The 11633-nt window shown below is 34.0% G+C and overlaps 1 long non-coding RNA gene and 1 other non-coding gene across 2 annotated transcripts; one reads left to right on the forward strand and one right to left on the reverse strand.

Annotated features, from left to right (window-relative positions):
* Positions 1 to 1978: 1978 nt before the first annotated feature.
* On the reverse strand, positions 1979 to 8825 carry LOC143268004 (uncharacterized). The gene is made up of 3 exons (XR_013043591.1): positions 8070 to 8825; positions 4672 to 6030; positions 1979 to 2101 (listed from the first exon to the last, which is right to left on the reverse strand). It is a non-coding gene; the product is annotated as an uncharacterized LOC143268004 (long non-coding RNA).
* A 606-nt stretch (positions 8826 to 9431) lies between these two features.
* LOC121821822 (small nucleolar RNA SNORD88) lies at positions 9432 to 9517 on the forward strand. The gene has a single exon (XR_006062710.1). It is a non-coding gene; the product is annotated as a small nucleolar RNA SNORD88 (small nucleolar RNA).
* The last annotated feature ends 2116 nt before the right edge of the window (positions 9518 to 11633 follow it).

An 11633-nucleotide genomic window follows, 5' to 3' on the forward strand; every position in this document is an offset into this window, starting at 1 on the left:
TTAAAAATAAATTTTATAACATAATAGCTGAATGATGAAAACAATTCCAGTGTTAGAATCAGGTGAATGGACAGACTAGGAGGTACTACTCAGTGATTAAAGCCAAACACTTGGATGCATCCATTGTGAAAAACAAGATCTGAATTATACTAAGTTAAAGAAGTCATACTGCAAAATTTTAATTATTCCAATTACATAACATACTAGTAAATGCAAACCAAATTGAATCGATAGTTTATATTGTCCTTGGTGGAGCAGATATTGAGAAACAAGAGGGATGATTTTCAAAAAAGCAGTTTTCAGTGGTGAGAGATATGTTTACTACCTTGATTGCTTATGGTAATAGATCCATGGATGCATATATATCATAGAATTTATCTAGTTGAATGCCTTGCTGTAAAATATATTTAACATAAGTGATTTCTCAATGCTAACAAATATAAATTGAACATGTTTATACTTCCTTTGCTTACTATTTTTATTTACTTTTCCATTACTTTTTCTTTCTTTCTTTTTTTTTTTTTTTTTTTTTGGTTTTTCGAGACAGGGTTTCTCTGTGTAGCTTTGTGCCTTTCCTGGAACTCACTTGGTAGTCCAGGCTGGCCTCGAACTCACAGAGATCCACCTAGCTCTGCCCCCAGAGTGCTAGGATTAAAGGCATGTGCCAACACTGCCCAGCTCCATTACTTTTTTCTTAAATAAAAAGCAGGATTTTAATAACAATAAGAACAACAGCATCTATGGAATTTTTTGTGATACATAATCTAAGCAATTTATATGCTTGATTTTATTTTATCTTCATAATTACTATATTTAAGCCATTTTACAAAACTATATCTGATCTTTATCGTTTAACTATCCTAACAGTTTTCTAGTTTAAAACCAGTAATTTGATCTAGTGTTTTTTTTTCTCTTCAAAATAACAATTTTATATTTAGGTACACATACACACACACATACACGCCACAGAGAGATAGAGATAGAGATAGATAGAGATAGAGGCGGGGATTTGGTTGCTCCTGTTAAGTCACTGACCATTGAGATTTAGACTAGAACTCCATTTTGTTTCAACTCTACTAAACAACGTGCATCTGTTTGTGTTCACATCCAGTAGACAGTGATTTTAAACAAATATTCCAAAACTTTGTGCTCTGCCTGATGGAATCCTAGGGTTTTCCTCTGATCCTCTGCAAGAACACTTCATATTCACATGAAGATTCTCTCATTTGCAGTCTCAGCTCTCTTGTCACTGAGACAGATGAACTTTCAATGTAAAAGATGACTTTTTTGCTATATGATCCTATTTTATTTTTTCTACTGTACTTTTACATAGTTGCTTTATATCATTTTCCTTTATTTCTATATAACAGGCAATATTATATGGAAAAGATCTCATGTAAACAGATGTCACCAAGAATGAACATTAAAATTTTCAAAGCTCTTTAATTATCATTGACTTAGTAGCTATTATCCCATATAAGCAAAACTGTATTTGTCTTTCTGGTTCTGGGATATCAGAATGTTTTTATTCCCCAGTTCACCATGATAAAGCACATATGAACTTGAAAAGACTGAAACAGGATGCACAGGACCTGCATGGGTCTATATTCGGCCCTCTGTGTTTATATTATCGCTTCCAATTTAAAGTTTTTTTTGAATTCCTGAGTTTGTGAATGAGTGGGTCTCTGATTCTTGTGCTTTCTCTTAGACTCTTTTTCTTCTATTGGTTTGTCTTGTCCAACTTCTATATGATAGCTTTTGTTTTATCTTATCATATTTTATTTTGTTATAGTTTATTATCATCTCTTAGAAGCATGTTCTTTTCTAATGAGAGGCAGAAAAGGAGTGGATTCTGATGGACAAGGAGGTAGGAAGGAACTTGGAGGGGTAGAGAGAGGGTAAATTATAATCATGGTATATTATGTGAGCAAAGAATCTCTTTCAATAAAAAGGGAAAAAAGAAAATGTAAAACATACATATAAGAAAGAAACTTTATTAGTGAATCAAAATCCTTAAGATCCTACAGTTTCTTGAGTTGTCTACCAAGGTCTTGTTTCATTATCTGCAGACAACAATATCTCTGGGTGGAGTGGACTTGAACTGGAAGAGAATGGAAACAAAGACAATTAATAATTCCAATTTTTCTTCCAAAGAACTAAACTATTCTCTCTCTCTCTCTCTCTCTCTCTCTCTCTCTCTCTCTCTCTCTCTCTCTCTCTCTCCTCCCTCTTCCTCCCTTGTTTAGTATTATTTCTAAAGTGTAAAATTACCCTTCGCTTAAATTTAAAAAAATCTTAATATCCTTTTCAGAATGATTAAAAATAAATGTGTACATACAACATTTTCATTGGAAAACAGTAAATGCTAGTTGATATTTTTGCTTTTAAAAGGATTTTTAGCAGCAAATGGGCCTAAATCAAAACACAATTATCAGATAACAAAGCAATGTATAGATTTGTTATAACCTGTTAAAATGTTAAAGGTAACTGTTGTTTTTGGGGAAAAAAACAATAATTTTGAGACTATGTGTATTATTTTTCTTGACATCCATCCATACTTTCTTTGTAATGTCTCCCTTATTATTTGGGTTATTATTAGTGTTTATTATCCCTTATTATTAGCATGCCTGTCAGGATAGTTGCTCCATCAAAATAGAGTAAGAGGCCCTTGCCTAAAATGTTCAGTGGTCTCAGAACTAATAGACAATATCTAAAGAAACAGAAGGCTTCCTTAAGGTCAAGGTCATCTGGGATTGTCAGTGACAAGGAAAGGATTCACAACTGTTTCAGTTGGAAAACTTCTTCATGAACTTGGCTTTAAATTATGTCTTGATGTGTCTAAGACATCCACACCGTCATGAATTTTTCAAAGTTATAGCAATTATAATCTGCAAGATATGAAATGCCTAATTAATACTTATATACTTAATAACAACAAAATCTAGTATATTTTGTTTGTTACATCTTTAATGTCTTGTGCAAAAATTAGGCTTACGAAGTACTTTGTTTTCTATCACATTTCAAATACTGAGAGATCTGAATGAGAAACCAGTAGAATTGTGTTTCATTTATAGTGTTATTAACCTGTTGTGTTTTTCTAATGGGTGTCAATATTAACTGCTGAGTTAAGGGAGAGATTTAAAATTCCTGTGTGAGTGTATTCTAAATTGTGCATGGCCAAGAGTAAATTTCAGAAGTTGAGTTAACTACATTTCAGGAAGATAGGATGTTTCAGAGCACATCTTGATAATCACACTTTGACATCTGGGAAATATGTAACTGCTAATGTTAAGTGAAAGAGGGACATTTCAAACCAAATGTACAGGAAAAAGTTAGGAGGTTATAGTTACAAGCTTGGTCTGTTTAAGACTCTACAAAAAATTGAGAGTAAAGAGTTCATTACTATCTAATGTTTTATCAAGGCTGTGCTCTAGGTAAGTTCTGATCACACATTTTATAAAAGATTTGATTCTACAATGTTAGAGGCTCTTGTGCTGCAAGTGGAATGGATAGATTAACAAATAGACATTGTTACTGTATCCAACATGCATACAGTATTTAAGTGTACACTTGTGAAAATCATAAATTCTATTATAATGAGCTGTGGGGTAGTAAACAATTACATATGAAATTACACTTAAAATTCAACAAAATAATAGATTATGTATACATATTGACTCAATTAGGTATAATCTGCCCACAAAGAAAAAAATATTTTAAGTTAATGGTGGTATTTGAAGGAGCAGAGAAATGGGATTAGGGGGTAATCTTCATATTATAATTTTCTACATTTTTCATGTATAGAACAACAAAACTCTTAAGGGTCTGAGAATTGTTGAAGAAAGACTCCAGACTCAAATACTATGCAAACAGAAAGAGCATTTATTCTGCAGAAACAGCCAGCATGCAGGGGTTGATCATCCACACAAAATGGCAATGACACCCTGGACAAAGGCCCTTTTCACGGGAACTTGGGGAATTTTAAGCGTGATGAAGTAATCTTTGTCATAATTAGTCAGTTAAGGAGCTATTACATGGGGTGCATATTGACTGGATGGAGCTAGTAACAGTAGTCACGTATCGTTAGTAATAGCTGTATCCTGTAACTTTAGGTCTCCCTAGCCGTATAAAGCCAGGTTTGAAATTGCTTAGATGATTGGCTAAACTTGACTTGGGAACTTCCTGGACTCAGGCTTGGGTCATTTTTCTGTAGTAGAGTTACTCTTTGTGCAAGATGGAGTCACATTCCAGCCCCTTCAAAACTAAGACTATTTTATCATGGAAAGGACATTTATTGTCAAAAGAAACATCCATATTGATCATATAAGTATACTTTTAAGTTTATTATGACAAAACATGCAGGAGTGAATGTAACTAAGTTCATTCAAATAAGCACTATTAAGTTGGTTTTATGAACTTGCATGGGAAATGCAGTTACTATGGAATAGAGATTTATAGCCATTGAGTGATAGAGGCACATAGAGCCCTTGGCTCACTGAGGGAGTAACATAAAATTGTACTTATTATTTTGTAACTATAATCTCCAATCAATATTAATATGTTTAGTTACCCAGAAGCAGGAGAGAATATCGTAAAAGGCAGCTGTGTGGTTGAATGTTATGATTGGGTCATTGGAAGTCTACAGACCAATGAGAGTCAGTGATTCTGTACCTTTGATTTCTCTGTTCTCCTTCAGGACACTGAAACACTCTTCTTTCTCTGTGAAGGAGCAACTCTTGAGAAGAGTGTTTTTGTAAGTCAACAGAGAGTTACCTGCCTCTGGCTCAACAGTAGTAACAGGAAGGGAGAGAAAAAGAAAAAGGAAAAAAAGACTTGTTCTGTTTTCTTTATTTAAAAAAGTTAACTAAAAATGTTTCAGACATAGTACATATTTTTTTTAATATTGAACCATTTTAGAATATACAGCTAACATTCAGCCCAATTACCCTAAACTCCTTAGTACATATTACCTAGCAATGCAAACCTTCTCAGAAACTACAAGCACACATAAAATCAGGAGATTAACACAGGTAAGCTGCTACTGCCTCTACAGAATTCATTCGATTTTTAAGAACTAAACAATTATAGAAGTAAAAAGGTTTCATTCTGATCCACATTTTTCATTTAGCTGTTACTATTTGAGCTTTTTTCAACTGAGGATAACCCCTCAGTCACTACCTGTCACTGCCTTAATGGTTTTGATGATGAGAGACTAAACATGGGGTAAGATGTTGCTCAGTTTGGATTTGTCTCACAAGATCCCATTCAAGGTGTGCCGTTTGAATGTGATCACCATAGAAATGGTCTCATATTTGTAGGAGCATCTGCTCAGATGGTAATTTTAATTTGTCTCTTTGTTAGTCAAAAATATCAGCTTATCAAATGAATAATATGATAGGTTAGCATGCTCTAATACTATTTTATATTTTAATTTTTTTATAACTTATGAGAATTTTATGAGATGATAAATGAACCATTAGTGTATTGTTTTCCTTGCCATTACTTATTGCTCTGATGATAATGAGTGCAGATGAAATGTCCTAAGTGTATCTTTCTGCCCTTATAGTCTACTCTGAAGTGAATGACTCTTTGCCATTTCTTAGTTTTCTTTAATATATAAGGATGTGGTTATACCTTTCCATTATGTATTATGTTATTCTCTACGACATTCATTATTTTAATGCTCAGAATATTCCAGATTTGTCTCACAGAGGTAATTTAAGGTTTCATTTTGAGGTCTTTTGATCATCACTCTTTATCACATTTTTACCTTCTGACTACACAATTTAAAAATCTATCTTATACATGCCCTGCTCTATTCTTGAAACTCCAGACTGAATAGGTCTTTAGGTAGAAATTGCTGTTTAGAGATGAGCAAGGATCACACCAATGGACATGCCAAATTATACAGGGAAAATCCTCAACCCTACACAAAGAACCACAGGCAACCAAGGAAAGCTGGGAGCAGGTGAGGTAGTCCTCCCTAAGGAAGAGCACACCAATTGGTTTTCTAGTGATGAATGGTCAGTCCTGAAAGAATAAAATACAAGAAAGAATAAATACAAGTAATGTTATGTTACATAGACTTAACAGGCTATATTAAGAAATGTATATGTATATACACACTGAAAATCTCAGAAGAAAGTAAGTCGATGGTCAAAATATCAAACCTACTATCTTCCAAACAGCCAGAAATACACAGACATGTTCCCAGCAGAGGAGGCTTAGAAACATAATGAGGCAGTGAACAAAGGAGGCAAGGTCTATGTAAATACACAGCACTTCCTGTTTCCTTTAACAACTAGACAAGGCAGTAGAAAAGCATACTTTAAAATTATGTTATTAATGGTTGCTAATAGGTCAACTTCACTATAGGCCAGCTTATTCAAAATGTATTATTTTTAAAATTGGATAGGTCACCCTTCCTCAACAATGAGTCATGGGTAAGGCTAAATTTAGCAAACCCAGGCCACTGAACACCTGCTTTCATAATAGCTCTCTTCCATGATTGTAGGGAAGGACTGTGTTCTTGTTCTTAACTTCAACTATGCCCATTTTGTTTCTTTTAAATGTTTTCAGTAACACTGACAATGCTTTGAAAAGAAAATCCTGTCCATGTTGAGCATGTCAACCAAAGATATGTGAGTGCTCCAGAATGAGTCTTATTGTGAAAATTCTGGACTTGGCCTTTCTTTGTGAGAAACTGTAACACCATATGCCTTGACACATCCCACTTTTGTCCCATCTGACCTTTTAGATAATAGCATAGGTGTTCGTTTCCTTGAGCAACCACTTAACAACTGTACAAATACTACTAACAGGTTCTGAAGTTGTCATGACACTACTTTAACTTCTTCACAGGCAGGGTTAGATAATAGAAATAGTTCTTGGAGACATATATTTCATATACACACATACACACATATCACATATATGCATAGACACACACATACACACACACACACACGCACACGCACACACACACACAAGAGTTAGAGTGTGTCAATTTCCATTGGCAGAATCCAATGCAAGTCAAATATGATTATATTAGAAAAGTTCTTCATCTAGGAAAAAAATTCATTCCATTTAAAGAATATTGTAATGTGTTTAACCTTCTGAAAATAATTTGATAGATTCTTGAATCTTACTGTGACCTAAACAGAACTTTTTAATTTGAAAATTGATTTTTTGAAATAAGATTGCAGAAATTATTTTAGGTGTGAGTTATTTAATTATGAAAGTACTATAATGTAACAAAAGAAAGCAGCAAGACACTCAAATTGCTTGGACTTTTCAGATCATGGAAATAGCGTGAAATTTTTGTCTTGGATTTTATATAAAACTATTTCAAAACAAAAATAGAAGGAATAAAACAAAAAAGTATATTAAAAGAACAAAAATCTAGCTTGTTTATTCTGTTATAGTAAACGTGCACATCATTATCTATTATATCAGGGTATACTCATCAAATTATGTATCTATATTAAGAATATCAAATTTTCCTTACACTATAGATATTGAAGAAACAGTTTTAAGACAGCAGTTTTATGGTTATAACCTTTGTCTGCTTTCAAAGATTCTTCTATTAGAAGATAACAGAACAAACACAGTTAAATCCTGAATTGTTAAGTCATATTTTAAAATTAAAATTTTATATCAAAACTAAAAAATACAGAAATATTTTAGCATCAAATAAAAGTTTAAGAAAGAGAGGAGGAGGCTAGGTGTTGGTTGCCCACCCCTTTAATCCTAGCACTCAGAAGGCAGAATTTGAAGCCAGCCTGTTCTACAGAGTGAGTACTAAGACAACCGCAGCTGTGATATAGAGAAACCCTGTTTTGAAAACAAAACAAAATAACAACAACAACAACAAAACAAAGACAGGAGGGTAAATTTCTAGTTGTTAGATTTCTTTTTTTTTTTTTTTTTTTTTGGTTTTTTCGAGACAGGGTTTCTTTGTGTAGCTTTGCGCCTTTCCTGGAGCTCACTTGGTAGCCCAGGCTGGCCTCGAACTCACAAAGATCCGCCTGCCTCTGCCTCCCGTAGTTGTTAGATTTCTAAACACTCACCAGACAAAGCCAATCCTGCTCTATTCAAGCTTTGAAACGTACTCATTTTCCAGCTACAATGTTTGGCTTAGTTCCCTTATTGGATTGACAGGTGATCATTCACAGTTTCCACAGAAGATGGGAGGTAAATGTTAATAACTAGGATTTAATCAATATATGAAGATACCAAGATGTTATTAAGTAATTAATTTGTTGGATAACTTGCTAGCAAGAGTCAGAAATAGTATCCAGAGCTGAGTTTCTCTGACTCATAAAGTTTTCTCTTCCTATCAATCTTTGGCTGTCAACATTTCAAACATGTCGACATATAGATCTCTGTATAATCATTTCACACCTCTGAATGCCAACCAAAGTGTGGCAGGGATTACAACACTGATATCAGCATTAAGGTCCCTGGAGCTGAAGCTAGAATCTTCCAGTTAACAAACAACACAGCCTTGAATCAAATACTTTTACTGTCTACCATTAAGTCTCCTTAGTCTCAAAAAAAGGAACGTATAACCTTAAAATGCTCTCATCGGTAATGATGAACAATGATAATTCCAATAAAGTGACAGATGGCCCAGTGCTTCACTGCCTTAACTTTTCTTAAGAGGGCCTTTTACAGTTTGGCAGCCAGTGAAATTTATACTCACTTTCATTTCATTTTTTTCTCTGTAATCAAAAATGGATTTCTGATTAATTTTTTCTACACTGAAGTTTCTCAGCATATTCTACTGAGAGTGATTTCCATGGCTTTTCAGACTTAACTGTATCAAACATTCTTCCCCTACTGTTGCATCACCAGATTCCTCTTCACAGCGGATGATCTTACTTCCTATGTCTTTGGGTAGATAATAAAAACTATTAATGTATATATATACTAGCTTCTAGAAAACCCTATCATCTACTAATTCTGTTCGCTATTTTGTTTGGGAACAGTTGACTATTTGTTGAAGTTCAGACTGACTTTAGAGTAATCTTTTCTTTCAAAACCAATCTCCATTTAGCTAAGCCATAATAGAATCTACTTTTTGTGCAACTTCTCCTCATAACTACTTTATTTGAAGGTGCCTGTGTGCATCTTAAAGACACACATACACACACACACACACACACACACACACACACACACACACATACACACACACACACACACACACTCACACCTTAATAATAACTGTCTCAGGGCCATTGAGATGGCTCAGCAGGTGAAGGTCCTTGACACAATTCCTAACAATCTGACTCCAGTCCTTGGGGACCCATGAGATGGAGGGAGGAAACTGACTTCTTCAAGGCATCCTCTGGTCTCCACACATGCTCCATGGTTTATTTGCCACCAAAAACACTTGCATAAAGGAAATTTAAAAATAGCTCCCCACCTCTTCTACATGATGTCCAGCATCGGGCTTTGACATTCTTGAGGACATGGAGTTTCTAGGACCTTTGACACCAGAGATCTGAGGAGACTTAATAGAAACAAAAGGAAAATGATTTTCTTTTTATACAGTGACTGCTATAAAATGTTCAGATTACTGAAGGTTAAAAATGTGTAGCACTGCTAAGTGTTTATAAGTACAATAGAAAAATAATTTCAATGAAATTCTTCTTGTCCCTAACCATAAGTAACTTTCTTAATTGATTCACTGGTGCTACAAGAATCTCTAATATTCAATTTTGATTGAATATCTCAGGAATATATGCTAAAAGTTATTCTAAGATAAACCTTTTTGTATATAGAAAATTAGACTACAATAACAAAAAACTAAAAAGATACACATTATTTGTCAATCAATTCTGAGGACGATTTCATCAGTACTACTGTTTTTAGATACTAGCCTTTCCTGTGATATTGTATATTTTATTCATATTTTGATAACTGATATTTAAATATAAACTCACCTTAAAAATCTTTGAAAAATAATATCAAACACACTAAAACCTGAAATTATAAAATCAAAAAAGTTACTAAGTTTGCCTGCTTTTGAATCCTAACTAAAAAAATAATAGAAGAAAACAAATGAGAATAATGAGCTCATTCATGTATTTTCTTCTTTAAATGGATAAATTTGTGTCAGCATTTGTAGAACTAGCAGAGTTGAGGAAGCTGTTTAGTACTCTAACTTCTACCATAGGACCATTTACGTATAAATGAGCTCAACTTCCTCAAGATCCCTCATCCAGCAGTGAGGTATCTGGGCCAGATATTTTCTAAAATACACTACACACTAATGATTTGAATTGCACTCTCTGTGAAACTGTTAACAAATAATTACTGAAGTGAATAGGTGCATTTTGCTGGGCATCATGGCACAGCCTTATACCCTAGCACTCTTGAAGCTGAGACAAAAAGATTGCAAGTTTGAGGCCAGTCTGAGGTACATAGTGACATCTGCCCTCAAAAACTGAAAAGCAAAGGGAAGACATGAGGCAAAAAAGAAAGAAAAATAACCTTTTATTTTATAGGGCACTTGAGTGATTGGCATTGTTTACATGTAATAAATTCAACAGAATCATTAGATGTGCCGTTAATATATCACAGAAGAGGATTTGATCTTAATAAAACTGGAGTTTTTTGATATATGGATGAAACTCCATAGTCACTGGGATTCTTACCACAGGATGGTGTACGATGTATGACGATATGCTGCTTTATTGCAGATTCCTAAGTGATAAATTACATTGAATTACTCATAAGAATATCAGAAGTCTAGGCTACAATGGTTTGTTTTTAGAAAATCAATGAAGTAAAAGTGTTCAGTTAAGGCCTTAGCCACATTCTCTAGTTTCCTTATTCTACTGACTTATTTCCATTTTCAAAACAAGGAGTAAGGGCCACAAGAAAACAAAATGATTTAGTGGGTAAAGGCACTTGATGCCAAGCCTGAAGACCTGGGTTCCAATGTCAGGACTCATATGGTAGAAGGAGAGAAATGGCCTTACTAAGTTGTCCTCTGCCTTTCACACAAGCCCCAATGCATATTCAAGGGCACACATACACACACATACAAATACATTTTTGAAAACTAAAATGGAAGTGATAAAAAGGAAGTGAATTATGCTAAAAGAGAGTCCCTTGATATTATAATGAATGACTAAATCTTTCTCTGGAAACCCATACAATTTTGGGGTAATCAATGATCATTTTATGCTGGCTTCTTTCTCATAGTTTAGCATCAATTATACACCTGTAGAACCAGAGTTTCTATGAGAAAGAATGAGAAGTATTCATCTTGATATATTGCAATTTTGTTGGGAGTATTATTAATAAATGAGTTGATAGTTATGTATCACACATAGAGGCATTTAGGGATAACACAAGTACACAAAGAAATGTTTGGCCAAGCACTAAATTTTTAAGTGAAAGCACCTATACTCGTAATTTCTTGTTTGTGTGGTGGGGACTTCCAGTAGCTATTACTGACTTATCAGAAAAGTCTACCTCAAATTCAGTTTTGATGGAACATCCTTAGAAAATGTTCAGTTTCGTGAAATTTTTATATAGAAACTGATGGTGTTTTTTTTTTTTTTATTGCAACCAATATATATTGAGCAGAGGGCACATATTATATGCTGGATCCTATG

The sequence above is a fragment of the Peromyscus maniculatus genome, chromosome 12 (assembly GCF_049852395.1).
Source record: "Peromyscus maniculatus bairdii isolate BWxNUB_F1_BW_parent chromosome 12, HU_Pman_BW_mat_3.1, whole genome shotgun sequence".
In the NCBI taxonomy this organism is placed as follows: Eukaryota; Metazoa; Chordata; class Mammalia; order Rodentia; family Cricetidae; genus Peromyscus; species Peromyscus maniculatus.